Source organism: Phyllobates terribilis, unplaced genomic scaffold, assembly GCF_046119375.1.
Source record: "Phyllobates terribilis strain yellow unplaced genomic scaffold, ASM4611937v1 Scaffold_9__5_contigs__length_417890890, whole genome shotgun sequence".
Classification (NCBI taxonomy): Eukaryota; Metazoa; Chordata; class Amphibia; order Anura; family Dendrobatidae; genus Phyllobates; species Phyllobates terribilis.
This window is the reverse complement of record NW_027362769.1, coordinates 197304197-197323977: the sequence shown is the minus strand read 5'-3', so window position 1 is coordinate 197323977 and position 19781 is coordinate 197304197.

The window sequence follows — 19781 nt, the reverse complement described above, 5'->3', positions numbered from 1 at the left end:
GCCCCCGGCATAAATGGCCCTACGAAGAGTAGTGAAGGTTCATTTACTGAAACATGGTCTTCAATTTTGAAAAAACTGACATAAAAAGCAATGTATATAAGACCAGTAAGAGACAAAATACAGGTACATAGATAGTAGACTAGTCAGCCCAACTAGCTATCAAGTAGAGTAATATATATAAAGCCAATATAGGCAATCACACAACAATATCTTCATGTAATTTTTAGGCTAAAGACAAGGTCTTCAGTTTTTATATAGCTTGCAAAATATAATGAACAGTTTAGTCAGACGGAGCTGCCATAAAAGCAGTATATACAGGACCAGTGTTACGGGTCCGGGTGGTGGAACCTCTGTGCCGAGGTGCGAGGAGGGACCCAGAGGGGCATGACTAAGTATCCACCCGAACCGACCCTGGTCGTACGGCAGCTAACGACACCGTGACCAGGGAGGATCCGGGCTGAGGGACCAGGTGCTACTCTGGGGACGACCTTGTAAGACAGCAGGTGGCTCCCACGGGTCAGAGGGCTGGGACTGACCGGTATGGCGGATGGACACGGCAAGCAGGCGGAAGTCTCTGGTAGCTGACAGGTGGTCAAAATTCGAGAAAGCAGGGCAAGTAGCAGTCTTTAGGTTTACCAGGAAGGTGGTCACAGCAAGTGACGGCAGGGTCTCCAGGCAGGCTGGCAGGAAACAGGCAGGTGCTCCCAGGTGAGCGGGCAGACAGACGAGGCGGGTAACTGGCAGATAACAGGTGGGCGCTCCCAGGTGAGCGGGCAGACAGACGAGGCGGGTAACTGATAGGTAACTGGTGGGTTCTCCCAGGTGAGCGGGCAGACAGACGAGGCGGGTAACTGGCAGATAACAGGTGGGCGCTCCCAGGTGAGCGGGCAGACAGACGAGGCGGGTAATTGATAGGTAACTGGTGGGTTCTCCCAGGTGAGCGGGCAGACAGACGAGGCGGGTAACTGATAGGTAACTGGTGGGTTCTCCCAGGTGAGCTGGCAGACAGACGAGACAGGTAACAGGCAGGTAACTGGTGGACGCTCCCAGGTGAGCAGTCTGACAGATGAGGCAGGTAACAGGCAGGTAACTGGTGGACGCTCCCAGGTGAGCAGTCTGACAGATGAGGCAGGTAACAGGCAGGTAACTGGTGGACACTCCCAGGTGAGCGGTCTGACAGACGGGGCAGGCAGATGTTCCCAGGTGAGCGGGCAGATAGCCAAGGCAGGTAACAGGCAAGTAACAGGTGAGTGCTCCAGGTGAGCAGGCTGGCAGGCAGGACAAGAAGTCAGGCTAGCAGCGGGACCTGAGGGCTGAAGCACAGGAAAGACACAGTGCAAACAACTTTGCTCGGGCATCTCCATTTTGGAGGAGGTGCCTTAAATGTGGGAAGTCCTCTGGCCATTGGCCGGGGACTCTTTAGGAAGACGCGCACTGTCCCTTTAAGAGGGGGGGGAGTGCGCGCACGCGCGCCCTAAGCACTCTGCTGGAGGAGGAATGCGTGCCGGGCCACAGCAGGAAACGGAGCGCAGGGAGAAGCCGCGCCAGGAGCCGGGGGGCGGGAGAGACGGTGTCTCTGTCTGACATGGGGTAGGGATGCCGCTGCGCCGACAGAGACAGGAGCGCTGGAGGGACCCACGCGAGGAGCGCGGAGGTGAGAGGGACGGCGTCCCTGCCTAGCAGGAGGCAGGGACGCCGACGCTACAGTACACCCCCCTTATGCCCCCTCCTCTTTAGGCCAGAAAGAAATTTATCAAGGATGAGCGGGGCATGGATGTCCTCCCGAGGCTCCCACGTTCTCTCCTCAGGACCAAACCCCTTCCAATCCACTAGAAAAAAGGTCTTTCCTCTTACCCTCTTGATGGCCAGAATGTTCTCTACCTCAAACTCGTCTTCAGCGGAAACCGGAGCAGGAGGCATACCTGAAGACTTGGAAAAAGAGTTAAGTACCACGGGTTTGAGGAGAGATACATGGAAGGAGTTGGGGATCCGCAAGTTGGCCGGGAGTTTCAATTTATAGGCCACCGGGTTGATTTGCTTGATAACTTCCAGTGAGCCGATGAACCGGGGCCCTAACTTGTAGGAAGGAATCTTGAGCCGGACAAATTTGGACGAGAGCCAGACCTTATCTCCAGGACGGAATTGAGGCGGATCCAGACGTCTCTTGTCAGTCTGTCTCTTCATCCGCTCGGAGGACAGATGAAGTGCGGATCTGGTACTCTCCCAAATGGTGGAGAATTCACTAACAAGAGATTCCGCGGCCGGGTTGTCCACCGAGGCGGAGACGGGAAACGGGATCCGGGGATGTTGGCTGTAGACTGTAAAAAACGGGGATTTGGAAGAGGATTCGCTCTCGTGATTATTGTAGGAGAATTCGGCCCACGGTAAAAGATCCACCCAATCGGAATGGTGGGCATTAACAAAGTGTCGGAGGTAACTGGTTAAGATTTGGTTGATCCGCTCTACTTGACCATTGGACTGTGGGTGATAAGTAGAAGAAAAGTCCAAGGTGACCCCCAGCAGTTTACACGTGGCTCTCCAGAAGCGAGAGGTGAACTGAACCCCTCGATCGGACACGATGTGGAGAGGAAGACTATGGAGACGGAAAATATGATGAATAAAGTCCTTAGCCAACTCAGATGCAGATTGAAGACCCGGCAGGGGAATGAAGTGGGCCATTTTAGAGAAGCGATCAGCGACCACCCAAATGACCGTACAACCAGCAGAGACAGGGAGATCCGTTATAAAGTCCATGGCGATGTGTTGCCACGGGGCAGCAGGTACGGGAAGAGGCAGAAGGCGGCCGGCTGGCAGATGTCTAGGAACCTTGTTGCGTGCGCAGGACACACAGGCCGAGACAAAGTCTATTACCTCCTTGAGAAGGGTAGGCCACCAGTAATGCCGGGCAATAAGCTGGAGGGTCTTCTTTTGGCCAGCATGGCCGGCTAGCTTAGACGAATGTCCCCAGTGCAGAACCTTCTCTCGATCAGGTACTGTCACGAACGTCTTACCAGGTGGAAGACGATTTAGATCCAAGGGAGCCACTTGCATTACCTTGGCGGGGTCGATGATGTGCTTAGGCTCCTCCTCTAGATCGGAGAACAGAAAGGATCGGGACAAGGCATCGGCTTTGATATTTTTGTCTGCTGGGTGGAAATGAAGAATGAAATCAAAGCGGGCGAAGAACAAGGACCACCGGGCCTGGCGCGGGTTAAGTCTTTGGGCACTCTGGAGGTAAGCCAAGTTTTTGTGGTCCGTATAAATTATTACCGGGTGAAGAGCCCCCTCGAGCAGGTAACGCCACTCCTCCAGTGCCAATTTAACGGCTAACAATTCTCGGTCTCCTATAGAATAATTGCGCTCAGACAAAGAGAAGAGTTTGGAGAAGAAGCCGCAGGTTACCATTCTCCCGGATGGCGACTTTTGGGTGAGCACCGCTCCAGCTCCGGAGGAGGAAGCATCTACTTCTAAGAAGAATTGTTTGTTGCAGTCCAGACGGTGCAACACAGAAGCGGAGGAGAAAGCTTGTTTCAAAGAAAGGAAGGCCTCTTCAGCCTTGGGTGGCCATTCTTTGGGACTAGCACCCTTACGGGTGAGCACGGAGATAGGGGCAGTCCGGGAAGAGAAGTGCGAAATGAAGAGGCTGTAGTAATTGGCGAAACCCAGGAACCGCTGAATAGCCTTCAACCCCTCCGGTCGGGGCCACTTCAGGATGGCAGAAAGTTTCTCAGGTTCCATTTATAGGCCGGTCTGGGAGATGACGTAGCCCAGAAATGGAAGCGAGGACTGCTCAAAGAGGCACTTCTCATGTTTAGCGTAGAGGTGGTTCTGCCTGAGCCTGAGCAGGACCTGACGAACGTCCCTCCGGTGTGTGGGGAGATCCGGAGAGAAGATCAAGATGTCGTCCAGGTACACCACCACGCAGGAGTAGAAAAGGTCACGGAAGATGTCATTGACCAACTCTTGAAAGACGGCGGGAGCGTTACAGAGACCGAAGGGCATTACGAGATATTCATAGTGGCCATCCCGGGTGTTGAATGCCGTCTTCCATTCATCCCCCTGGCGGATACGGACCAAGTTATATGCCCCACGGAGATTCAGCTTGGTGAAGATTCTGGCACCCCTCAGACGGTAAAATAATTCAGAAATGAGCGGAAGGGGGTATTTATTCTTCACCGTGATCTGGTTAAGACCTCTATAGTTTATACAGGGACAGAGTGAGCCATCCTTCTTTTTAACGAAGAAGAAGCCTGCTCCCGCCGGGGAGGTAGATTTCCGGATAAATCCCCGGGCCAGATTTTCCTCGATATATTCAGACATGGCCCGGGTCTCGGCAGCGGACAACGGGTAAATACGCCCACGGGGTGGAGTAGCGCCGGGTACCAGGTCGATTGGGCAATCGTATGGTCTATGGGGGGGTAATGTCTCTGCTTCTTTCTTGTTGAAAACATCAGCATAAGACCAATAAGGAGCCGGTAGGCCGGGTAGATTGGCTGGAGTAGGAGACGGACGAGCAGGACAGTCCTGCCCCCAGCGAAGGACCTCTCCGGTCTGCCAATTCAGCACGGGTGCATGTCTCTGGAGCCAAGGAAGGCCTAACAAAAGGGCGTGAGAGAGTCCAGGTAGAACATGGAAGAAGATCCTCTCAGAGTGCAGCATTCCCACCTGCAGAGTCATGGGTTCGGTGATGAGTTGGATGGTTAGTGGTAAGAGCCCTCCATCTACGGAGACGACAGATAAGGGTTCAGCCAAAGGTTTAGTGGGAATGCGGTATTTCTCTACCAGGGACTGGGAAATGAGGTTTCCGGCAGCTCCAGAATCGAGTTGAGCTAGTTCAAAGTAGCTTTTCTCCCCGCAGATGATAGAGACCGACAGCATTAGAGATGGAGGGGATTTACTTTTGTCTAGGACGACCTCTCCGAGCGATCCTAGACACTGGCGTTTCCCGGCCTCTCCGGGCAGGAACGGATCCGGTGCTCCTTACTGCCACAGTAGAAACAGCTCCTCTCGGCACGGCGTGACTCTTGACGGGTTTTGACCATCTTGGTCTGGTCGAGCTGCATGGACTCTGGCGAATGCGCCCGGGGAGTTACAGAGGAAGAGATGGGTCTCTGGAAAGTGGGAGCAAGGCGGGGAAACCTCCTCTCACGGGTGACCTCTTTGGTACGCTCCTGGAACCGGATGTCAATCCGGGTGGCAAGTGTTACTAAGTCATCCAGGGTGGTAAGAATGTCCCGACCGGCGAGTTCATCTTTAATCCGGCCGGATAGGCCTTCCCAGAAGACGGACACTAGGGCCTCGTTATCCCAGGCAAGCTCGGAAGCAAGGGTATGGAACCGTATGGCATATTGGCCCACGGTGAGACTCCCCTGGCGGAGGCGTAGCAGAGAGGAGGCAGATGAGGTCTTTCGTCCTGGTTCGTTGAAGACTTTCCGGAAAGCCGTGGGAAAGGCTGGCAGGTTGGACACCAAGGGATCTCCTCTCTCCCATAGGGGATTTAGCCAAGCCAGTGCCTCCCCAGTCAGATGGAACATGATGAAGGCCACTTTGGCCCGGTCGGAGGTGAATTGGTGTGCCAAAAGTTCGAAGTGCAGGGTGCACTGGTTAATGAAGCCTCGTGCCAGACCGGGGTCTCCACCAAAACGAGGCGGGGCGGATAGGCGGGGATCAGGAAGGGATGCCATGGTATTGATGGGGGGCGACGCTGCCGGGGTAGGAGTCATGTGACTGGAAGCAGGTCCCGATGAAGCAGTCAGTGTGTCCAGGCGGGAGTTAACATTACGCAGGTGGCTCAGGATGGACTCCTGTTGGGACCTCTGACGGGATAGTTCATGGCATAGGTCCGAGAGCGAGGGAGCTTGGGTGCCACCAGGTTCCATGGCCCGAGCAAACTGTTACGGGTCCGGGTGGTGGAACCTCTGTGCCGAGGTGCAAGGAGGGACCCAGAGGGGCGTGACTAAGTATCCACCCGAACCGACCCTGGTTGTAAGGCAGCTAACGACACCGTGACCAGGGAGGATCCGGGCTGATCGACCAGGTGCTACTCTGGGGACGACCTTGTAAGAGAACAGGTGGCTCCCACGGGTCAGAGGGCTGGGACTGACCGGTATGGTGGATGGACACGGCAAGCAGGCGGAAGTCTCTGGTAGCTGACAGGAGGTCACAGTTCGAGAAAGCAGGGCAAGTAGCAGTCTTTAGGTTTACCAGGAAGGTGGTCACAGCAATTGATGGCAGGGTCTCCAGGCAGGCTGGCTGAAAGCAAGCAGGTGCTCCCAGGTGAGCGGGCAGACAGACGAGGCAGATAGCTGACAGGTAACTGGTGGGCGCTCCCAGGTGAGCAGGATGACGGACACAGCAGGTAACAGGCAGGTAACTGGTGGACGTTCCCAGGTGAGCAGGCAGACAAACGAGACAGGTAACAGGCAGGTAACTGGTGGACGCTCCCAGGTGAGCGGTCTGACAGACGAGACAGGTAACAGGCAGGTAACTGGTGGACGCTCCCAGGTGAGCGGTCTTACAGACGGGGCAGGCGGATGCTCCCAGGTGAGCGGGCAGATAGCCAAGGCAGGTAACAGGCAGGTAACAGGTGAGCGCTCCAGGTGAGCAGGCTCGGCAGGTAACGGACGGATAACAGGCTGGCAGGCAGGACGAGAAGTTAGGCTAGCAGCGGAACCTGAGGGCTGAAGCACAGGTAAGACACAGTGCAAACAACTTTGCTCGGGCACCTCCATTTTGGAGGAGGTGCCTTAAATGTGGGAAGTCCTCTGGCCATTGGCCGGGGACTCTTTAGGAAGACACGCACTGTCCCTTTAAGAGGGGGGGTGCGTGCGCGCGCGCCCTTAGCACTCTGCTGGAGGAGGAACACGCGCCGGCCACAGCAGGGAACGGAGCGCAGGGAGAAGCCGCGCCAGGAGCCGGGGGACGAGAGAGACGGTGTCCCTGTCTGACATGGGGCAGGGACGCCGCTGCGCCGACAGAGACAGGAGCGCTGGAGGGGCCCACGTGAGGAGTGTGGAGGTGAGAGGGACGGCATCCCTGCCTAGCAGAGGGCAGGGACGCCGATGATACAACCAGTTTAAAGTAAAGAGCACAAAGTAAAGAGCACATGCTCATAGATAGTGAACTAGTGCCAAGCAGACTGCCATGTAAGGTAGTATATACAAATACAATGTGAATAAATGCCTATCAATACCTTCAAGTCCAGTGTAGACAGTGGGCCAAAAGCTGGGGGGTGACTATCCACCCCAACGCGCGTTTTGGCGTGCCTTCCTCAGGGGGTATGTCACTGCATGTCAGCAGTCCTTTTTATATATGCAAGAGGAACCTCCATTGAACGCCGCACAGCGGTTTCCACTTAGCCCTGAGGACCTGTGATGACGCTTATCGCGTCACGATGGGCGGAGCGAGCCGCGGCATCAGCGTCACGTGATACCCACGTGATGGTCAGCTGACCGTCTCGCAGGTCCTCACAACAAGACGCCGAGAGCCGGTGGTCGCGCAGCCGACGTGACACTCAAGCGTGCTTGGTCGTCAGGGCAACCATGCAGAGGCTAATCAAGTGAGTTGCCAAGGAAAATATAACTGGCCCGCATGATTATGGTATAAATAGGTAGGAAAACATCCATCTCAGAACAAGCTCAAAGCCATTCATGGACCTGGCAAAAGAACATCAAAAGGGGCTCGCTGGAAGTAGAACAATAAGCAAATCACATATATACAAGTGTGACAGCAAAATACACCATGTGTTACAGATAACGGGATAAATCATATCCCAATATATATTAGATACATTCAAAAATAATACTTAATAATTTCAAAAAGAATAAACAGATGTAATAGAATGTATCAGCAGCCACAAAAGGTAATAATAATAGTATTTCTTCAATTCAAAGCACACAGACATCGATTTTGCATGGCCACAGTAGATGCATTGTAGATAAGCATATCTTCATAATGGGAGATGGATGTAAACGAGGCCGATCATATATTCCATATATAGCAAGATGAGACAGAACTAATGCCCACAATATGTCTGAACGGCACATGCAGATAAATGTCCGAACATCTAGGATCGATTCAAAAACACGAATGAATAAAAAAATGATAAAACAGTGATAAAATAATACAATGATGCAGATGGGTCTGCAGTGGGCGATCACAGGAAAGGGGCAAAACGGAGGTGTTCGTTTAACCCTTTGGGATGGACGGTGTCCAGAGCCCAAATCCAACGGGCTTCTTATTGTGCCAAACGTTGACTCCTCTTTCCACCTCTGGCCGTATTTGTAAGTAAATCTATACCCCGCACCTTGGGACGTGCGCTGTCACAGTCATGATGTCATGTAAAGTGACGGGGAATGGTCCTAAGCGTGGATACATCCGAGTGACCACCTGCCGCCTGAAGGCCCAGTACCTGCTCACGAATCCTCACTTTGAGCTGGCGAGAAGTTAGACCCACATAAATGAGACCACACGGACATGTAGCAAAATAGATCCCATATCTAGATGTACAGTTAACAGGTCTACGGATGTCATACAGCTTAGTCCGTGAGGAGTCATAGAACTGAGTAGCACATTCAACATTAGGGCAGGCTATGCAGTGGCCACACGGCCCGCATCCAGGCGCAGGACCAACCCCGTCTATAAAGGCCCTTTCCTGCGTAGTCTGATAATGGCTACGTATAAGATATTTTGATCTCCTAATAGTGATACTGGGAGTAGGAGGTAAAAACTTAGAAATGGTAGGGTCTGTCTGAAGGATAGGCCACGCTTTAATTAGGCAAGATCTCATACGGGAGAATTGAGCTTGGTAATTGGTAATGAATCTCACTTGGTTAGTATCATTTATGTTCCCTCGTTTTTTATACAGTAAATCTGAACGTGTAGAATATCTTGCCCGATTGAACGCCCTTTTGACTACTCTCTTGCTGTAACCCCTCTCGTAAGAGCGAGATTTTAATTCCTCGGCTTGCCTGATAAATTCTTGGTGATCAGAACAAATTCTACGCAAGCGAAGGAATTGTCCTACTGGGACGGATTGGATCATATATTTTGGATGCGCTGAGGTGGCATGTAATAGAGAATTGCTAGCTGTGCTCTTCCTAAAAATCCCAGTCTGAAGAAAATCATTGACATCTCTACGGATGGTCACATCAAGGAATGTAATCTTATTCATATCGAATTGATAAGTAATACAAATCTTCACATTATTTGCGTTAGGAGACTACATAAATTGATGCAACTGTCCCTCAGATCCCTGCCGGGACCCCGATGGACACCACATGTTGGGGTTGGACTCCCCTCCTTCGTGTAACGTTTTTCCCTTCTGGCTGAAGCCTTTCTATACAGTGGACCCTGAGGAAGGTCTATGTCCAAGGGGCAGCGATGGACCCCCACGATCTCCCTGGTATTAAAAGGCTTAATTACAGCTGGAAATATTAAAGTCGTAGATTACTGTATTGTGAATGATTAATTCAGGGGTAAAATGTGATTCTCAGTACATAGGGGCATAAAATGAATTCTACACTGTCTGCCCCGGTGCAGGACCCCCCTGACCGATCTTACCTTCCGCCATCTCATCACTACCGGCTGCTGCCCTCCGCCACAATGCAGCTCATCATTACAGGCAGAGCAGCGGTCATACGGACACCGCGACAGAGTGGGGTCCGACGATCGCAGCGCCTCGTGACACATACACCTGCGGTAGGTAGAACGGCTTCCCCGTCCTATTAGCAGTGTTGGCTTTCTTTGTTCTGGTGCGGCGAGGGTTAAGCTGCTTAGCTGGAATCCTGAAGTTCTGTCTTGTGTTGTATCAGCTGTTCTGAGTTGGTTACTCCTGGCAGGTATAAGATCCCTCCTCCTGGCAGGTATAAGATCCCTCCTCCTGGCAGGTATAAGATCCCTCCTCCTGACAGGTATAAGATCCCTCCTCCTTGCAGGTATAAGATCCCTCCTCCTGGCAGGTATAAGATCCCTCCTCCTGACAGGTATAAGATCCCTCCTCCTGGCAGGTATAAGATCCCTCCTCCTGGCAGGTATAAGATCCCTCCTCCTGACAGGTATAAGATCCCTCCTCCTGGCAGGTATAAGATCCCTCCTCCTGGCAGGTATAAGATCCCTCCTCCTGGCAGGTATAAGATCCCTCCTCCTGGCAGGTATAAGATCCCTCCTCCTGGCAGGTATAAGATCCCTCCTCCTGGCTTCTGACCTTACCAGTGATAGTTACCACTACCTGGTTTGGTGGTGAAGGAGAAGTTCAGTGTTTGGATTTGGCAGCTGGAGAGTTTTTCTGGAGATTGTGTGATGCCTCTTCTCGGAAGCCCCTGTTTACCCTGGGAGATGGGGGACTCAGAGTCGGGTCCTGTGATGGAGAGATGGGGTGCAGCCGTGGCCCGGACCCGCTCCGTGCCCAGGGTCGTCACATTAAAAAGGATGGTGTGGGCTAATCCGGGTTGAGTGGCTGATTACGACTACGCCACCTGTGGAACCTGGTGAAGGCAACCAGCGCCGCTGCAGTCCGTTGAGGCCTGGTGTTAGGGAAGCCGTCGATGTTACTACTCCCCACAGGCGGAGCAAGGCCTCATGGCAGAGAGACAGGATGGAGGGGGTAGTAGTAGAGGAGACCGGTTGCTTCGTCGTGCGGTGTGGCGCAGAATAAACTGTCCGGAGGCCATAGGGGTGAACTTCCAAGGCTTTACTCACTTTAGAGATGGCAGAAGGAAGGTGACTCCCTGCTCCCCACTGGGTTCTGCAGTCACCGGGAACGGGGTCCGAGCACCTCCGAGTAAGTCCAGCGTTCAATCAGGACCCTGCACCAGAGTGTTCCTAGACTTCAGACCGGGTCCTTTCCTGTCTGTGTGTGTGTAGATAGGCCGGGTCTCCCTCTGAACTCCTCTCAGAAAAAGGGTACGGGTGGCAGCTCCGCTCCTTCCGATACCAGGTGGGATGCTCTGGGCCTACCGGGCTTTCCCGACCAGGACGTGGAGTTGCAAGGTTGGGTGTCGGGGGCCGGTACCCCTCTTGCAGCCGGAATCCCTCTGAATAAATCAGGTTGGCGAGGACAGGTGGCGTACACCGCTCCGTCTGCATCCTGCCCCTCGACCCAAGGCCAAGGTACGAGGGCTGTGTCTCCGTCCGATGCAGACCCACACAGGATCCACTTCAGGGAGGGAGATCACAATACCAAGACAGTCAAAGAACCATCAAAAGGACTAGACTAGAAAAGACCAGACTAGAAAAGGACCAAAAACCAAAATGGCTTTTTGTTAAATATGAATTATTAAGTGTCACTAAAATGTGTTTCCTCCACCCTCACCCACTAAATGGTTCTCCTAAGTCTTGGTTCCCCAGTCTCCCTGTAACCAGGAGGGCAGCACTAGTGCATTCTAGCCCCCTCTGGTGGAGAAATGTGGTGTTGGATGTGGAGGTGGAGTCCTGATCATCACGCTGTTCTTACCTCAGAGGAGGAACACCACACTCCATTATAGAAGTGCAGCCTACCTGGGGCGGTCAAACCCTCAGGGGCGCCACAATTGCAGCATGGAGTTTCATACGCCTCCTCCTCCTCTCCCATCCGGTTTCTTCCTTCCTATTCTTTCCGTTTCTCACTCTGTTGTTTGGTGAGTGCATTTGTATGATAGTAGTGTTATTTTATCCCTCTCTGTTTATGCCTGTCTGGTTAGTGTTTTCCTATACACTTCGGCCTCACACCGCCCTAGCTGGGAGAGGGAACAGATAAGGGTAAGATAGGAGCATATTAAGGTACGAGACCCCTGCATCTCCACCATGCGGGGTAATCCGGGGGACAGGGATAACTTAGGGCACCCCTAGTTTGAGTTTGAGGTATCGGGTAGGGGCCCACAGTCCCTTGTCACTAAGTGACAGCAGTGCTGAGCTGCAATTTTTGCCTACAGCTGGCGCAGAAGAGATGTGAAACTCCTAATGCTGCGGTGTTAATGCATATGGCAGAGGGTTATGCATGAACAGAGCAGCATTTGGAGCTTCACATCACTTATCTCTCAGCAGCAGGCAACAAACAGCTCTACTCCCCTGCATATACAACCCCATCCTGCAGTACATCACTCCTTTCTACCCCCTGCATATACAACCCCATCCTGCAGTACATCACTCCTTTCTACCCCCTGCATATACAACTCCATCCTGCAGTACATCACTCCTTTCTACCCCCTGCATATACAACCCCATCCTGCAGTACATCACTCCTTTCTACCCCCTGCATATACAACCCCATCCTGCAGTACATCACTCCTTTCTACCCCCTGCATATACAACCCCATCCTGCAGTACATCATTCCTTTCTACCCCCTGCATATACAACCCCATCCTGCAGTACATCACTCCTTTCTGCCCCCTGCATATACAACCCCATCCTGCAGTACATCACTCCTTTCTACCCCCTGCATATACAACCCCATCCTGCAGTACATCACTCCTTTCTACCCCCTGCATATACAACCCCATCCTGCAGTACATCACTCCTTTCTACCCCCTGCATATACAACCCCATCCTGCAGTACATCACTCCTTTCTACCCCCTGCATATACAACCCCATCCTGCAGTACATCATTCCTTTCTACCCCCTGCATATACAACCCCATCCTGCAGTACATCACTCCTTTCTGCCCCCTGCATATACAACCCCATCCTGCAGTACATCACTCCTTTCTACCCCCTGCATATACAACCCAATCCTGCAGTACATCACTCCTTTCTACCCCCTGCATATACAACCCCATCCTGCAGTACATCACTCCTTTCTACCCCCTGCATATACAACCCCATCCTGCAGTACATCACTCATTTCTACCCCCTGCATATACAACCCCATCCTGCAGTACATCACTCCTTTCTGCCCCCTGCATATACAACCCCATCCTGCAGTACATCACTCCTTTCTACCCCCTGCATATACAACCCCATCCTGTAGTACAGCACTCCTTTCTACCCCTGCATATACAACCCCATCCTGCAGTACATCACTCCTTTCTACCCCCTGCATGTACAACCTCATCCTGCAGTACATCACTCCTTTCTACCCCCTGCATGTACAACCCCATCATGCAGTACATCACTCCTTTCTACCCCCTGCATGTACAACCCCATCCTGCAGTACATCACTCCTTTCTACCCCTTGCATGTACAACCCCATCCTGCAGTACATCACTCCTTTCTACCCCTTGCATGTACAACCCCATCCTGCAGTACATCACTCCTTTCTACCCCCTGCATATACAACCCCATCCTGCAGTACATCACTCCTTTCTACCTCCTGCATGTACAACCCTATCCTGCAGTACATCACTCCTTTCTACCGCCTGCATATACAACCCCATCCTGCAGTACATAACTCCTTTGTATCCCCTGCATATACAACACCATCCTGCAGTACATCACTCCTTTCTACCCCCTGCATATGCAACCCCATCCTGCAGTGCATCACTCCTTTCTACCCCCTGCATATACAACCCCATCCTGCAGTGCATCACTCCTTTCTACCCCCTGCATATACAACCTCATCCTGCAGTACATCACTCCTTTCTACCCCCTGCATGTACAACCCCATCCTGCAGTACATCACTCCTTTCTACCCCCTGCATATACAACCCCATCCTGCAGTACATCACTCCTTTCTACCCCCTGCAAGTACAGCCCCATCCTGCAGTACATCACTCCTTTCTACCCCCTGCAAGTACAACCCCATCCTGCAGTACATCACTCCTTTCTACCCCCTGCATATGCAACCCCATCCTGCAGTGCATCACTCCTTTCTACCCCCTGCATATACAACCCCATCCTGCAGTGCATCACTCCTTTCTACCCCCTGCATATACAACCCCATCCTGCAGTACATCACTCCTTTCTACCCCCTGCATGTACAACCCCATCCTGAAGTACATCACTCCTTTCTACCCCCTGCATATACAACCCCATCCTGCAGTACATCACTCCTTTGTACCCCCTGCAAGTACAACCCCATCCTGCAGTGCATCACTCCTTTCTACCCCCTGCATATAGAAAAGCCTAATTGGCCATGAAAAAGTAGGTAGGTCAAATATATAACAATCCAAAACAGAAGAAAAAGACCCCCAAATAGCTCAACTACAAAAAAAGAAACTCTTTATTGAATTTGTACAGAACAAAACCTTAAAAACAATAAAAAAACATTAGAGGATTATGAAGCATGAAAGAACAGTACAGTGGACGAGCAATAACATCCCATAGATGTGGTCTGACGAAAGAGTCACCGTCACGGCTTGTCATAGAAGATATTACAGATCTCTGCGGTCCCTCGCCCCCGCCCTGCTTCCCGCAGTCGCTCGCCCCCGCCCTGCTTCCCGCAGTCGCTCGCCCCCGCCCTGCTTCCCGCAGTCGCTCGCCCCCGCCCTGCTTCCCGCAGTCATTTGCAGTCTGAGCTGACATTTAGATGTAGGATGGTTCAGTAGAATACAAGTATTGAATAGTCAGCCAGCTTCATCAACATGTGAGAGCCTGCAGTCTAGTTATATGGGCAGGTGACTGAGCGAGGATCTGTATTACATATAGAGTACAGACGGAACAGATAGGAAAACGCTTGTGAAGGATGAAAGGGAACATCTCACTCTGTAGAATCAGCCATTGTCTTCACAGCTGTCCATCCCTTTCATGCACATACAGTATATCTGCTGGACACTAAGGCGCCGAAAGAAAGTATACAATATTGGAGTATCTATAACTCATATATGGATGGGATATACAGGGGGGGAAATAAGAGAAAAAGAGTGGGATTTTTTCAGCTCACCATTAGGCTGTGTGCACACTATGCGTTTTTCAAGCTCTTTCGCCTTGGAATTTCCACAGCGAAAACGCTTAAAAACCGCTTGGTAATCTGTGCCCCATGTTCCCCAATGATAATCCGCTGTGCACATGCTGCAGAAATTTCCGCTGCGGATTATCATTGCGGAAAAATTCGCAGCACTACCATTAATTTTGCGGACACGCAGCGTAATTGCCGCCATTGACTTGCATTCAATCGCTTAATATCCGTATGAGTACATGTGCACAAGCGGATATGAAGCGATTTAATGTGCGGATGGTACCCGGGTCTGGAGGAGAGGAGACTCATCCAGACCCGGGTACCATAGAACCTGTAAAAAAAAAGAATTTAAAATAAAAAATAAACATTATACTCACCTTCTGATGGCCCCCGGTCTCCTGTACAATGCGTCCGGTCTCTTGTACGGCTCGCGATGGTCTAAAAGGATCTGTGGTGACGTAATTTAGTCATGTGACGGGCATGCAACCACTGACGTCATGGCAGGTCCTTTTAGACCATCGCAAGCTGTACAAGAGACCGGACGCTGCGGAGAAAAGACCGGGGGCCATCAGAAGGTGAGTATAATCTTTGTTTTTTACCATTTTTATTCTTTTCTTTTAACTATTACTTGGTCACACTATATATGTCGGTGACTCGCCCCCTGGGCCGTGGGGCACTCGGAGCCGGGCAATCGAGAAACGATGGGGGTAGTAGTGGCAACCCGGTTCCATGGCTCAGGGTGGTCAGACCATTGGTAGTCTGCGACGCGCTGTTGATGTGTCCGACTACGCCACCCGTGGATTGCTTTCAGTGCGGACTGCCGCTGCCAGGTAGACCGCTGGGGCTGATGATGTATGCAGCTGCGATAGTGTGACTCCCCACGGGAAGAGTGCGGCCCCAGGGCAGTATAATGGAAGATGGGGGTGATGGTGCAGGACGTCCCAGTACCGTTGGTGCTGGAGGAGCAAGGAGCACACAGACAACAGGTTGCAGTCCAGGGTCTTTACTAGAACAGGTGAACTGACCCACAAACAGTCCCGGCTAGGAGGGGACCTGGATGTCTGAGAGAAATTGAGAAATTGGCCCTGGTCAGGGTGAGGGTGTAGGCCTACCGTGCTCTCTGCGCTCCTTCTGGCTATCTCCTCCTGGTAGGGTAACAGCCCACGGTCCCCAGCTCACCGTGTCCTCTCGCCCGTATGGTTTGCAACGTGGGTTCCTTTCTACTCCCGGCCTGGTACGGCTCTGCTGGTCCCTTCTGCTGTGGCGGAGCCTCCGGGCTTCTTAGGCCAAGGAATGTATAGTCCCTTGCGGACTGGTTCTCTGCTGTAGGACGTGGAATCCTCACAGCCTCAGACACCAAAGTCTGGTAGAGTAGTCTCTTTGTCTGCCAGGACAGGCTCACTTCACCTCTTGTCTCTGGCTTGTGGCTCTCCTACTGGCACACTTCCTCTTAGGGTGCAATACAACTGTCTGTCCCTCACTGCTCTGGGACACCTCTCAATGCAGAGACAGGTCATCCAGTTCTCCCTAACCCTGCCCCCAGTTCCAGCTTTTATAGGGGCAGCCTGCTCCCCCTACTGGCCTGAGACAGGAGGTACTGCATGCTAATGTTCCCCTGACCAGAGAACCTCCCCCTTGCTCTCAGACACAGCTTTATTATATTTGTGGCATCCACGCCAGGGTGACACACCGGTTGCCGGTTGCATGGATTTATATAGTGTGACCAGGTTGTCAAGCACTTTCCAAGTGATTCTAAAATCACAACCCGCATGCGGAAATACAAGTGAAGAACGCTTCACATCCGCATGTCCCTGGCAGGAAAAACGCATGTACAATCCGCATGTACAATCCGCATGTGCAATCCGCTCAACACTAGTGTGTGTGTGAGTGCAGCTCACCCTGTAGTGTGTGCTTCAGCCACGTCTGGTTGTAGTCCGCTCAGCGTGCGTCACTGCCTCATACATTGTCCTTTTTTGCTAATTGATCATTTTTCCTGATTTCTCCTATTAGTGTGGTGGTTCCATCCGTATTCAGCTAAATTGGTTCCAAACACACTATATAGGAGTAGATAGAGGAGCCTTCCTGCAGCATTGGGCCCTGCAGCCCCAGCCAGATTAGTATTAGCCTATTTTTTGTAGCCTCATCTATTGCATTGTAGGTTACCTTCCTACATTGTAATAGCTACAAAAAGTTTGTGATACTATCGGTATTACATCTTTGGGCACATCCAGTGTCTTTTTGTGACAAAAAAAACCTAAATAAAGTTCACCAAACACTCCACTTTACAGTTGTGTAGGCCACATTAGCTCATATTAAAGTCTAGTCCACACTTTATAAAATTAGTGTTTCTTATACCTGTTAGCAGCTGTTCAGGAATAAGCACACTAAGCCCTTAGTACCTTTCTGCCTATCTTTTCCAGTCTACCAAGATGAAGAAGGCAGGGAGTAAAGCATGTGGTCGTGGTCGTGGTTGTGGGCGTGGGCGTGGGCATGGAGTTTCTGCAGGGAGAGGACGTGAGGATTCTGTGCCTGCAGGGAGAGGACGTGGGGATTCTGTGCCTGCTGCGGGCACCAGTGACTCAGCATCCCCCAGTTTTACCAGGGAACAGTCCTTTATGCGCAGCTTTGTAGGAGCTAGCCGTACCCCACTGCTGCGGGAGGACCAAATTGAAGCCGTTGTCGGATGGATGGCAGCTAAGACATCGACTTCAATTAGTTCCAGATCCTCTCAGGTCCTGAGCACTGAAGAGCACCCATCTGTCTCTTCACCACCTGCCAAATTGCCCAGGCAGTCAGAGAGCCCTGGACAGGAGCCATCTCTACTTCTGTTCTCTGAATCTCTTGGCTTGGAAAGAGGGGGCCAGCCAAGCAGAATTTGAGAATTTGAAGAAGAGGTAGTATGCAGTGATGCGCAACCATTTTGTCTCTCTGAATCTGAAGAGGCGGGTGGGCCAGTGCCTATGGTCAGCAGCACACCTCAGTACGCATCTGATGATGAGACTCAGGTGCCACTTTCTGGTGCGTACTGTGCTGTCGAGACTACCCAGGAGAAGCAGTTGTTTGAAGAGGGTGGTGTAGATGATGAGGTCCTTGACCCATCATGGCGTGAGGGACAGGAAGGTGGTGGGAGCAGCTCTGAGGAAGAGATTCCCCGAATGGCCCAAAAGGGAGGGAGAAGGAGGGGGCAGACTTGGTTGCCTGTAGCCTCCACTTCGGCACCCATTAGGAGCATGGCTCTTCCAAAACCCAAAGAGAGCGCTCCCAAGACTTGCAGTGCCTTTTTGCTTTGTCAAATGCAAGCTGTGTAATCAGAAGGTGAAAAGAGGGAAAAGTGTCAGCAACCTCAATACCACAAATATGTGGAAACATGTGCGGACCAAGCACGTGGTGGAGTTACAAAGACACACTGAAGACCTAGGCCAACCTACAGCGCCACCTACCACCCCTTCAGCTCGTGTTGTAGCCTCTTCCTCCAGCTCCCCTGACGAAGGGAAGACCGAAACGCGCGTCGGGGCATCTCCGCTCCACGTGCGCACCTTCCATATAGACCCCCATACCGTCTGACTGCCCCGTGACCACCCGACATCCCTGGTATGTATACATTGGCTGTTTAGTGAACGATAGCTTTAGGCAGTGAGTGGCAGCAAGAACTATTTAATTGATCCATGTATGGTATTGGGACACTGCAGTGGACATCTTATGTTCTATATCAGCATAAATTAATATTGTCATGCTTTTTACTACATGAACATATATGGAGATATCATCTGTTGTCATTACTCCATAGTGATGGTGCCCCTGCTTCTATATATTATAAATTAATGATTTTATCATGTGGAATGTAGGATCTATTTTGGAGGTCACCATGTGGGGAGGGTTATTTTAAAGCTTTACATATTATCTGCGCTTACCCCTTTTGTATGCCTACTGTTGATCTATAATAAATTTGCTAAAAGAATATTTTCAAATTTTGGAGGCTCTGTTTTCGTCTTTCTTCTCCGTTTTCCATGTCTATTTTTGACGATGGAGCTTATTTAGTCCATTACATGGTAGTATTGATGATAATATTATGGTGATTTAAATATATATTTGTATTTTGATGTACATACTACTTTTTCCATGAATTGTGTCTATTCAACTCCAAGGATTGCAGGAATCCAGTCTGTACACATTGACTCCTCCTCAGACTCCAGTTCCTCTGAATCAGCGCTGCAGGAGCCGTCACGGTCTACCTCCACATCGACCCGTGAACGGTTACCTGTTATGGTGACCAATATGAGCACAGCCGTGGCCAAACGTCAACAGGCCGTATTAAAATTAATTTATTTGGGGAATCAAAGCCACACAGCGCAGGAGCTCTGGAATGCCATCAAGCAGCAGAGCGACGTGTGGTTTGTGCCAGCGAATCTCCAGCCAGGCATGGTAGTGTGTGACAATGGCCGAAATCTGGTGGCAGCTCTGGGCCTAGGCAACCTCACTCACATCCCATGTCTGGCACATGTGCTCAACTTGGTCGTGCAGAGTTTTTTGAGGGACTATCCGGATCTTGATGCACTGCTGCACAAGGTCCGCATAGAGTGCGCTCACTTTCGGCGTTCCAGCAACGCAAGATCGCACATTGCAGCTCTGCAGCGCCGATTACGTCTTCCGGAACATCGCATCATATGTGACCTACCCACCAGGTGGAATTCAACGTTACATATGTTGGAGAGGTTGTGTGTGCAGCAGGCAGCAGTAATGGAGTACCAGCTGCAGCAGGCGCAAACAAGTCGCAGTGCGCGCCGTTCACACTTCACCACCACTGAGTGGGCCTCTATGAAGGACATTTGCCACATTTTGCGTGCCTTTGATTATTCCACGCGGATGACGAGTGCAGATGATGCACTAGTCAGCATGACTATCCCCCTTATCTGCCTGCTTGAAAAAACACTGCAAGCACTAAGGGAGGAGGTTTTGGAAGAGGTGGAGGAT